Below are 12,645 nucleotides of genomic sequence, written 5' to 3'. Positions count from 1 at the left end.
TCCCAAGACCAATCGAACGCAGATGAGAGTATTGGATAAAAACCCTAAAGACTCACATAAATTCCAGCTCTTTGCCAAGGTTATTTTTAATTCAGCGATTAAGTTGTCGAGCGTTTCGGTAAGAAGTTTTTCCCTTAAGCTGAAACAATCTCATTTACGTTACTTTGCCGATGCAATACGTTTTCATGTTACCCATTACTACACGGCAATCGTTTGCATCTTCTTCTTCAGTATAGCTTTGAATACTTAAAGGCCATCGTCATCAACAACGTCCTTGAACTTGGCGAGTTGATACTCGGGGTTTTCCCGCTCCAAACCAAGTACATTACAAGTCATTACAAGTCATTACAGTATTTCTCTTTCCATAGCTTTCAGTTCTCGAAGATCACGCTACTTAATTGACCTCAAATCTAAATGTTGGAGAGAAAATGATATCTGGTGGAATAACATTGAAAATTGTGATGCTTTAGGCGGCGAGGCACCGAAAGTTGTTTTTGCTCGTAGGCATTTGTAGACGGTAGACGTTCTCGACGAATTTGAAGTACTACCCTTTTCGCTGCAACACGTGATATTAAATGGCAGAGAGAACCTTAAACTAACGTCATCAATGAAGGCTTAGTCTAGCTTCTGTGATTGAAGATACACAATGCGAACGCGTATTTTACAGAACACAAGTGTGCATCTAAGAATGTTTGGCCAGTTAGCATATTATAGTCTTAAATTGAGATATGTCCGCCATTTTGAATAATCAAATCCAACCGGTGTCAGGAGCTCGTTTGTCCGGTTTCGCTAGACGTCAGTGTTTTCTCATTGGCTCACAGCCAAACCTTTTGTTCTTTCGCTTTGTAAGTGCGACACCACCCGGATGGTTGGGCGGTCAGTTAAATCCACTGCAATATATATACACCTCTCTTAATCTCTCTTAAAACAATACCTCCTGGATATACAATCAAGCATTCTTCCTTAATATCCCCTCAATTTATCCCCTCAAAGTCTGTATTTCATTATTCCCCTACTTATACCTAGACATCCTACATCTCATTAATCCCCCACATTTACCTACACAGCCCACATCTCATTAATTCCCCACATACAGCTACACAGCCCACATCTCATTAATCCCCCAAATATACCTACATACCCTACAACTCATTAATCCCCTACATATACCTACACAGCCCACATCTTATTAAATCCCCCGCATATACCTACACAGACTATAGCTAGATCTCATTAATTCCCCACATATACCTATAGAGCCTACGTCTCATTAGTCGTCCACATATACCTACACAGGCTACATCTCATTAATCTGCTACATATACCTACATAGCCTACATTTCATTGATCCCCTATATATACCTACATGGCCTACATCTCATTAATCCCCCACGTACATATACCTACACAGCCTACAGCTCATTAATCTCCCACGTATACCTGCACAGCGTACAGCTAATTAATCCCTTACATTTACCTACACAGCTTACATCTCATTAATCTCTTACATATACCGACACAGCCTACATCTCATTGAACCCCCCAAATATACCTACACAGCCTACATCTCAATAATCCCCCACACATGCCTACAGAGTTCACATCTTATTAGCCCTCCACATATACCTACACAGCCTAAATCTCATAAATCTCCCACATATACCTGCACAGCGTACAGCTAATTAATCTCTTACATTTACCTACACAGCCTACATCTCATTAATCCCTTACATATACCTACACAGCCTGCATGTCATTGAACCCCTCAAATATACCTACACAGCGTACATCTCAATAATCCCCCACATATACCTACAGAGTTCACATCTTATTATCCCTCCACATATACCTAAACAGCCTAAATCTCATGAATCCCCCACATATACCTGCACAGCTTTCATCGTATTAATTCCCAACATATACCTACACAGCCCACATCTCATGAATCCCTCACATTTACCTTCTCAGTTTACATTTCATTAAATCGTTTCTAGAGTCGTTACTCATTGTATTCAGTGGTTATCAACTCATGTAGAACCAAGTAGTCTTAAGATATCTTGGAACAAGTAAATTGACTATCGTTATTCACTGATTATCCGTTTACTTGACGTGCGTTCAGCCGTTCGAACGGATACCATAAGGAACGTTTTCGCGTGAGAGGTCACATATTTGCCGATGTATTTTTGTGGTTGAATCGGCACAGTTTTTCTTTTTAACGACGCTTTTAGGGTCGAGAAAGTAAAATTGGCGATGTACTTACTTCTTTTTACGTTACGCGCGATTGGTGAAAAAGTTCTTCGTGATACGTGATTTAATAGAAAAATTCAGCGTGATGCGTCATTGGTACCCCACCTTTGCCACCTTCGTAATAATTTTCAATCTGACTTTAAATCAACCATTCCTTTCATTTACTTGTAGCACAAACAAGTTTCCGGATTTTTTTACATATGATTTCCACACTTATTTAGAAATTACAAATTCATGGCGAAAACCGCAACAGACCTCAGAAACTCAGCAGTTTTCTTAAAACTAAATTCTATTGAAATAGCATGCCTGTCCCGATTTCCCTTTGCTTGACGTAAATTTCAATATGCTAACAATTTACTCTAATAAACTGTGAAGGGTCCCATGGTGTAACGGTTAGCACTCTGGACTCTGAATCCAGCGATCCGAGGTCAAATCTCGGTGGGGCCTGGTTATGTGTGATAATTTTTAATCTGTTTGATATGTGAAACTCTCAGTTTTTTGCTTTTGTTTTTCTTAAAAAAATTGTAGCGGCATTAACGACGTAATAACTGGGTGAGTTTTAACTATGAAACAAACACTGATATCTTTTAATACTTTATAATTCAATTGATAATTTAATTCCCATAGATAGCGGCAACTCCTTTGCATTTTCGAAGTGTCTGTCAAGCAGATAAAGCGTAAAGTTTTGAACAACTAGTAGATTTATATTAAAACAATTAGATTATTCGCTCTCGATTTCTATGCGTGATAGGAATCTCGAGCTCAAAATCTAATTAGCAAAGAAGATAGTTACCCTGTTAAGTATTCGATAAAGAACTCTCAAACGAAAAGAGAGAAATAAAAAACAGATGACGGAAACGAAGTTTATTCTGCTATATTCACAAAACAAAAAAAGAATCCCTAAAATGTCCCACCGAGATTTGAACTCGCATCGCTGGATTCAGAGTCCAGAGTGCTAACCATTACACCATGGGACCGCGTACCTAGATAGGACGGAAAAACAAGAAATCATAAGCAAAGTAAAATCAGTGTTTCAATTTTTATAAACATAAAAATGTGTCGTAGACGCTCCATCTGATTTGCAAAGTTATGAAACTCAGAACGTGTTAAGGTCTTCTAGAAAATTCAAGTTATATTGAAAAAAATAATAAATAAATAAGTAAACAAAATAAATAAAGCTGCACAATAACTAATGGTATTAAAAAGCAAGAAACTGTTAGCAGAGAGGTCATTTACTTCTGTGACGAGCTCAGCTGTGTATTGTCCAGGATATTCAGTAGATCAGAAAAATTGTACACAACGTAATTGTGGCGTATTAGCAGTTTTTTGAGTAAATTAACTGTTGAGCTATCATAGGGTTACAATTAAATCTATTTTTCATTTTGAGATAATAGAAGAACTGATTAATGGCAAAGATAAGAAGAGTCAATCATTCGTTGCACTGCCGCGGTCTGATGGAAATAATCCTGTCCTTATATCAGAAACTGGCGAACAAAACGATAAATACACCCAGAAAAACCAGTATTGCTGTTCTATGTTCTCTACACAGTTGTTTTCAACAACTTAAAGAAGGCAGTTTTTTTTCTGCTTTTGCATGCTTAGACACACACAAAAAAATTACTTGCGTCGGCCGGGAATCGAACCCGGGTCAACTGCTTGGAAGGCAGCTATGCTCACCACTATACCACCGACGCGATGTTAGCAAACAATGAGGGAGGCAGGTAAATAGTATTTTTATTACTACATAAATTTTATATTTTTATCATCAAAAGTCACTCTCGTTCCCAGGGTTTTCAATCTTCGCTTTTGCGGTAAAAAGTTGTACTAACGTTTCTCTAGGCTTAAGAATATCCGTGGAGAACATGCATGTATTATAAATTTCTGCAAGCACCGGTTTCATTGAATAGAAGTCGTTTTGAAGATGGAAATTTGATACATGTTTTTTTTTTCTGTTAGTTAATGGCATCTTTAGTTTTCTCTTGGTTCCTGCAAGATTGTTGAGACTTTTGGGCTAAAATATAAAAAAATATTAGAAGTTCCAACCAAGATATCAACTCGGAAGGCAAGATTTAGAGTCCAGATTGCTATAAGGATCCATGGGAACCTGTTCACATTAAAAATGCAAAAACAAGAATTGTAGAAACAAAACACCTTTGTTTTAAACTTAGGGAACTCATGAATATAGGTGATTGCTTACAAAAAAAACAATGAGTAATAAGAACTAGCAATAACGGAGTAAGTAGCTCTTTAAAGTGGCAGGCAAATGCAAAATTAATTAAACATAGATGGTTATTAAATAATTGTTTTAGAGCGTTTAAACTAATTGCCTAAACCATACATGAATTTCTGGTGGACAATAAAGGTAAGAGGAAAAAGATTCCATTCAATGAAGGTCAGATTATCTGAAATTTTTAAAACTACCAACAGCTTATTATTCTGTTTAACTTCTTATCATGTCAAACTCCTTGTTCTTTCTACTATTTTCTTGTGAATATCCCTCCTTAAATAGGCCATATTCGTATTCTCGGTATTGGACTGGAACTAGCTTGCAACTGAGGCTAATGCGGGGCGCCTTTTCAAATGCAAATGAAATAAATTGCTTTTTAGTGATATTCCCCCGCATGGCCTATTTCTAGGACTTCTAAATGAAACTATAATATATCGACAAGAAAAAAATGTCCTACGTAACCAGGTCCCACCGAGATTTGAACTCAGATCGGATTCAGAATCCAGAGTGCTAACCATTACACCATGGGACCCTGCACAGATTGAAAATTAAATTTGTTTAAAAGATCGGAAGTTACGTCATTTCAGTCTCAGAGTTAAAAACGCAAACCGGGACCGGCATGCTGTTTCAATCGAGTTTGGTTTTGGTTTTTAACCACTCCCTTGCTTTTTAAGCTTGATTATTACTTTATACTTGATGTTTGTCTGCCGTTGCGAACAGTTACTGTAAAAGTGTATTTGTTTTGACCGGACCTTCACCGTAGAAGTAAACCTGTATTTGGTTTCATGAACCGTCCTATAAACCTGTCCCGTGGCGTAATGGTTAGCCCTCTGGACTCTGAACGCAGCGATCAGAGTTCAAATCTCGGTTGGACGTCACGTTTTATTTTTAGAGTATATATTTACTTTAATTATTATCTTTTTCTATCAGGCGTTATCGAATACAACTACTTTCAGTTCAACCAAAATCGGAAGAGATTTCTTATGACGTAAACTAATTTAATGTTACTCAAAAAGTTGCGTCGGCCATAATCAGCAGTTGTCACTAAATAATCAACTTGAGAATATCTGCCAAGTTTGGTGGTTAATCGATGGTAATTGATGAGGTTATAAACAGTTTAATGTACCAGCGTCCTTTTATGTTGGCTCATATTCGTCCGATTTTCAACCGTCCTTAAAACCCGTCCCAGCAAGTTGCAGAGTTACCACCAAAACTTTTCATGTTCACTAGACCCTAATGAACACTTTTAGACTGGTGGCTTCCTTTCAGCACGAAATTCCCACGGAACTTAATTTTACGACATTTGATCCCAGACTATCTTGTTTGATTTTCATTTTTCTTGTGTCGTGTATCTTATCAGACTTCGTCGAGAGGTCGTGTTACTCGGGGGGGGGGGGGGGGGGGAAGGGGGAGAGAATAAAAAACTCACAACGAAAGGAACTAGGACAACTAGGGGGTCGTTGGTCGGATCAGGGAGGTAGCCTTATTAATGGGGGATTTCAGATAAGAGCTGATTTACCATGCGAACATTTGTTCTGTCCAGATTTCATTAAAAATCAATATTATTTTTCAGTTTTTTTCCCACATCGAAGCGTCGGTGGTATAGTGGTGAGCATAGCTGCCTTCCAAGCAGTTGACCCGGGTTCGATTCCCGGCCGACGCAATAATTTTTCCTTTGTCTGATTGAGGGAACAACTATGAAAAGTGAATCCTGAGATGTTGCCCTTTTTTCATTTTACTCATTTTGTTTTGTTTTGTTTTGTTTTGTTTTTTTTGCAAACAAACAAAAGTTAACTGACACTCAGAACTTCTGGTACAGTTAATGTACCACTATACGACCGACGCTTTGATGACGGATTCCACTCAAAAGGAAATTCATTTATAATGAAACCTGAATTGTCGGAGCAAATGCTCACATGGTAAATCAGCTCTTATCTGATAATTTCCTTTCGTAAGACTACCCCCTGATCCGACCAACGATCGCCTTGTTTCTTTTCTTATGAATTTACTGATAAGGTACATGACACAAAGCAACTGATGAAAATCAAACAAGAATTATTATAGAAGTTACTGAGAAGTTCACATGTCCTGGACTTGGACTATCTTGTTTTTTCAGTAAGCAGTTTCACACGTATTCTTCTTCAGTAAGTTTCATTCACATGGACACTAGCATGGGCCTTATTTATAGTACTTATAATCTTTGTTACGTAACTATGTTGTTTATAATCTATGTTAGGTAATCATGGTAATAACCTCAGGGCTCATATTGATAGCAGAGATGGTTTGTATGCTCCCTGAAGGAATTTCTCTGAAAATTTTACCTTGAGATTTTTACTTTTAAATAAAGGTGTCTATCTATCTATCTAATCAGATAAAGAAGCCAGGCCATTTCTTTCACATTCCTTCATCGGCGCTAGCTTCTATTCCTCTCTTGGAACAACATGCTCATAGCTAGTTGATCAGAGTTACTTTAACTTATTTTTTATTTTATTTTATTTTATTTTTTTTGCATCGCTTCTCATACTGGTTTCACATATTATATAGTAGAGATAAAAAGAGTTATTCTGAAAGACATTCGACAAAGAACTCACTCACTAAGAGACAAAGCAAAATCAGATGGCGGAAACGATGTTTAATCCGCGATAGTTATAAACAAAAAGAAATCCTGTCAGGTCCCACCGAGATTTGAACTCGGATCGCTGAATTCAGAGTCCAGAGTGCCAACCATTATACCATGGGACCGCGTACATCGAGAAGACGGAAAAATAGAAATTATCAACAAGGTAAAAGCAGTGTTTCCTTGTTCATAAACATAAAAATGTGTTGTTAATACTCCATTTCCAAACATACGATACTCAAACACTGTAAAGGTAATCCTTAAAAAGAAAAAGAAAAACGCTCAAAAGCTGTAACAAAAAAAATAATGCTACATAATAATAACTAATGGTATCAAAAAGCAAAAAATTGTAAACAAATAGGTCATCTGCTTCTGTGACGAGCTTAGCTTTGTAATGTTCAAGACAGTTCGGTAGATCATAATAATTGTAGACAACGTAACTATGGCGAATCAGTAGCAGTCTTGTTCAGTGGATCAACTGCCCAATTGCAGTAGCGTTACAAATCAATTGCGAAAAGCCAAATATTCGGGCCCGAATTCGCTCGAATACGGATCGGCGCACGCCGCGTATGCCGCAATGTTCTGACGTATTCGATTACGGCTCACTCGAAATACACCTGGAATATTCTAGAGGAATCCGGCCTGTTTTTCCGTATTCAAATTTATTATATGGCTGTGTCTCACAAGGACTGGGAACTACCGAATGCACGAATTTGATTGACTGAAATCGATATCGACCGCGGTCTAGATGTTCCCATATAGACCGGCATCTGTAGACCGGTTTCATTTTGCGTTGAAAAAGTAGCAAACTAAAATACAAAAATGTTCACCATTTTCTTTTATTTTCTTCTAAATCATTTATGGAAGTGCCAAAAAGCCTGATGACAAAAAAAGAAGTAAAGAAGACGAGCAAATTTCGGAAGGTTTAAGTTAAGGGGGTATGGTACCCTAAGATATGGCGATGTTCATGAAAAATTCAATTTCTTGGAAATACAAGACTTAAGACCCTTGAGGACTTATCAAAAACATTTTGAAACGATCTTGCCGAATTTCCTTCCAGATGAGTGTGAAATTTAAGGAAAGTACACAGTGGTATAAGTTTTATCACGTGGCAACGGCCATAGCAACGACTATTTACTATAAGAACGCAACCAAAAATATAGATTATTTTTAACTTATATGAACGAAGCTATTTAGAAAAAACTTTTAAGACATGCACAACTCGATTGGTATAATTATTTGTGAAAAGCTTTGCCTCGAATTGCCATCACAGGCTCATTCATTTCCCTTATGACAAGGAATATTTCCCACAACTGCGGTAACTTTTTACAAAACAGAACAACCATTGCACCCCCTCCCCCGAGATCCAATCTGCACCCCCCCCCCCACTATTTGTAGCTCGTTAAATGCTTAATACTTCGTGTAAGAAACTTAAAGTGCATTTTTCTCAAAAGTTTACTTTTGTACCGACTGACTTCGCGCCAACATTTCTACTTTGCAAGGTTTTTAAGTAGAATTTCTGAAACTTGGGCTCATCAAAGACCAATAGTGTCGTGATGATATAAACCAAAAACATCGTAACATTTTAAGGTCCGTCACGTGACATGAGATGATTTGTCCACTGGGTGTGGTAAAAAATAAGGTTATTTCCAAATAAAGCTGTAAAAAGCACTGAAAATAAGAGTTAACTGTCAAAACTTAGGTTCATATCACAGAACAAAACAGAAACTTACATGATATGCTTATTTGACAGTCAATTCTTGTTTTGTAAAAGAGCAGGAAGTGTTGGCGTCAATACTATAAAACACTCTTCAAAAGGCTGTGGCTGGTTTCCATAGCAACCATTTTGAGTAAAACTCTAGAAATTTAATTTCTCTTCTTGAGTGCAATAGCACACAATTGATCTTTCTTCACCATATTTAAACAAACTTTTTCGTCCATATTGAGGGTACCATACCACCTTAAGCTCATCGCCGTTTGCAAGCAAAATGTCAGCAAACCAGTTACATGAAACGAATTAAAGTTTTCTTCTTTGCCATATAATAAATATCTTATTAACCGAGCTAAGTCGGTCTGTATGGGAGAATCTTGACCTGTACTCACGACCTCGTTCAAGATTCTCCCATACAGACCTCCTGCTCGGTTAATAAGAGCTAATTAATACTCGTGAATCACTCGAAGTGTTCGATAAATCATACGGGCCACGTTTTGGTAGATTAATGTTGCATTAGATGTTCTTCGAAGATATAGTGATCATTAATGACTCGAACATTTTCGAATACTCTCAATTGTTCGAGAGTTTGCGACTGGAACACGAGATGCACGACCCCACTTCTGACGTGAACGTCTTCGAATAGTATTGAATACGTCAAGTATGCTCTAATTTTCGAGAATCGCACGCTATCAATACGAAAGTTATGTCACATTTTTCACAGCCAAAGATGTCTTGCGTCGTCAAGAACGGGTTTTATGCAGGCAATATACACTACCGCGTAGTTCAGTCAGACAACACGCTAGTGTTTCGAAGCGTGCGACTGGAACACGAGACTCATGCGAAGTATGACACGTGTTCATGTTTGAATACGGAGGCACACGTGAGGTTTTAAGGTATTCTAAACGACACACTTCAAGTGCTCTGTGGTGTTCGACTGGAACACGAGACTCATGCGAAGTATGAAACATGTTCATGTTTGAATACTGAGGCATATGTGAGGTTTCAAGGTATTCTAAACGACACACTTCAACAAGTGTTCTGTGGTGTTCGACTGGGACACGAGACTCATGCGGAGTATGAAACGTGTTCATGTTTGAATACTGAGGCATACGTGAGGTTTTAAGGTATTCTAAACGACACACTTCAATTCATGTCTCCTGTTCGACTGGAACACGAGACTCATGTAAAGTATGAAACGTATTCGTAATCGAATACTGACGCCAACGTGAAGTACTGAGGACCCATACCAAGGCTTGTATATCCCCCAACCTGTGTTCAAACTGCCGAATGTAACACACTTTTTAATTCCTTTGGATTCCTAACAAAACCCACCCAAAAGAAAGAAAATTACCAGGACAATATGCATGTTATCCCAACAAAAAGTAAACAACTGCCGTTATGACATCTTCATTTCATTTCATTTCAAATAATACTTTATTTATAAATAATAAAACTTATATTGTTACTTGTTCGTGTATGTTTATTTTCATCGAACTATGGAAGAATTTACATTGCCAAGACCCTATGTTATGAAAAAGTATATGGAACCATCTGAGAAGCAAAACCTAAAAAAACACTATAACATTTTGTATGCATTTACTTTATATCTAGATGCTGCTTTGTTATGAAAAAGCATAACCATCTGAGAAGCAAAGTATTTAAAAAACACTATAACATTTTTTTTGCAAACTTTATAACTAGATGCTGCTGTGTTATGAAAAAGCATAATGAAGCATTTGACAAGCAAAGTCTAAAAAACCACTTCTATAACATTTTGCATGCAACTTTCTAACTAGATGCTGTTATGTTATGAAAAATCAGAAGCGACCATCTGAGAACCAGTCTAAAAAACTTTTAAATTTTGTATGCAAACTTTAGAACTAGATGCTGCTATGTTAGGGAGGAGAATTAAGCATGAATTAATGAATTGCTACTTTGCATATTTAAGATCATTATTATTTGGTTCCACAATTGGAACCCTCTTAACATTACCATATACCTTTAGAGGTGTCTCACACAAAAGGGATGTAGTGCATCCGATTTAATCTGTAGACACTGTATGTAAACCCCATATAAAATTAAAACTTATAGAACTGGCTATCAAACTATACCAAGGACTTTCAAAAATGAGTCGCCATATTTTTCTAGACATTTTAGCGCTGGCGTCTAAATCATCATTATTAAAAGAGAAGAACATTTCCAAAACAGGATTAAAGAATGGTGGAGTGATCATTCAAAAATCACTCTCAGAGAAAAACTATTGCAAAATAAAAATTCACACATGGATGATAAACTAACTACTGTCCAAAATTTGAGGCAGACTCACTTCACTTAGCTTTCAAAAAGTGATTTGGATGCTCGCATAGAGAAACCCTGAAAAATTTGACAATTCAATTTATTTCAAAGAACTTGGTATACATGTACATGTAGATTGATAGCCAGCTTTATTGGCTTTAATTAGACATGCTAAAAGGCGTGGATGACATGCTAAAAGATATAGGGTTACCTCAAGACAAAGAGCTGAAAATTCAAACCAAGACCTGAGATCAACACTAAATGTTGACAGGATTGATGACCAAAAGGTTTTATCACATTTGGAAAGCTACACTGTAAGCACCTGGGTTTCTAATGCATGCAAAAACAGCCTTAAGATGCCTTTGAGAGAAGAGAGAGTTGTGTTGCACATTAATCAAGTTTACAGTGCAAACAAAGTATGAAAGGATGTGAGGGCCAGAGTTGTGGGCTTAAAAACATTAAAAACGATTCAAGCAACAATGTTGAAGGTTACCGATTATGTTTCATTTTGCACTGACAAAGGTAGGCAAGCTCTAGAAGCCTTTCATTTTTTGCTAGATATGGTGCAAACTTTTTATGCATTAATTAATCCAATCAAAATTTGAGTATCAAATTCAATATTGTTCTGAATTTTCAGCTCTTAACCTGACATGAGTGGCTAATAGCCACTCTGAACAAACAGAATGAACTGATTAGATAACTTCATGTAGACATGCAAACAAATTCCTCCTTAGGCTAATAACCTAAATGAGTAATAAAACTCAATTTTCAATATTTACCTTTGGAAGGAATATGGTTAGTACAGTGGAACCTCGATTTACATGTAACAAACCTCTGTATAACGAGGTCCTCAGTATAACGAACGATTTTCGTGGCCTCAGTAATAGTAGACTATACGGAAAAGAACCTTTCAATACAACAAAACCCTGTTATAGTGAACATACTTTGCCAATTCCTTGGCACTTCATCATATGAAAGTTCCACTGTAGTTTGACATTACTATAGCAAATTGTCTTGAAATTTGTAGTGGTCATCAATGAAACAGGGTTTACATGTACCTTTATATAATGCATATATAAAATAACACATGATGAACTGATCAAATGTACATTTGACTTGACATTTTATTACTATTTGCTTTCGTACTACACAACTTGCGTGCAGTACTTATCAGATAAAATTGCCAAATGGGAATTTACATCATTACACTGATTTGAAATACACAAGTGACCATTGGAAATGTGATAGCTACAATAAGCAAATGCTTTTACAAAACAAAGGAAAGTTGGAAATTACGAATAAACTCTGTTATTATTGAAATACAAGAGAAGATTTAAAATTTAACATTTAAAATTTTTCAGGAGGAATTTGTTTGCATGTCTACATGAAGTTCTCTAATCAGTTCATTCTGTTTTTTTCAGAGAGGCTAACTCAGGTTTACAAATAATAAAGTACTTCTCCCAGAGGCATAGGTTACATCGATTTGAAGTGGGGTTATATGGGGGAGCTTCCAAGTGACTTTGACAATAAATCAAAGTTCAAAGT

General features: G+C 36.9%; 4 non-coding genes across 4 annotated transcripts; 2 read left to right on the top strand and 2 right to left on the bottom strand.

The window, feature by feature from the left end:
• Positions 1-2,622: 2,622 nt before the first annotated feature.
• Positions 2,623-2,694, top strand: Trnaq-cug (transfer RNA glutamine (anticodon CUG)). Its single transcript has one exon. It is a non-coding gene; the product is annotated as a tRNA-Gln (tRNA).
• A 458-nt stretch (positions 2,695-3,152) lies between these two features.
• Trnaq-cug (transfer RNA glutamine (anticodon CUG)) lies at positions 3,153-3,224 on the bottom strand. Its single transcript has one exon. It is a non-coding gene; the product is annotated as a tRNA-Gln (tRNA).
• Positions 3,225-3,869: 645 nt separating this feature from the next.
• Trnag-ucc (transfer RNA glycine (anticodon UCC)) lies at positions 3,870-3,941 on the bottom strand. Its single transcript has one exon. It is a non-coding gene; the product is annotated as a tRNA-Gly (tRNA).
• A 2,124-nt stretch (positions 3,942-6,065) lies between these two features.
• Positions 6,066-6,137, top strand: Trnag-ucc (transfer RNA glycine (anticodon UCC)). Its single transcript has one exon. It is a non-coding gene; the product is annotated as a tRNA-Gly (tRNA).
• The last annotated feature ends 6,508 nt before the right edge of the window (positions 6,138-12,645 follow it).

Source organism: Orbicella franksi, chromosome 2 (assembly GCF_964199315.1).
Source record: "Orbicella franksi chromosome 2, jaOrbFran1.1, whole genome shotgun sequence".
NCBI lineage: Eukaryota > Metazoa > Cnidaria > Anthozoa > Scleractinia > Merulinidae > Orbicella > Orbicella franksi.
This window is presented reverse-complemented; position numbering and strand designations above follow the sequence as displayed.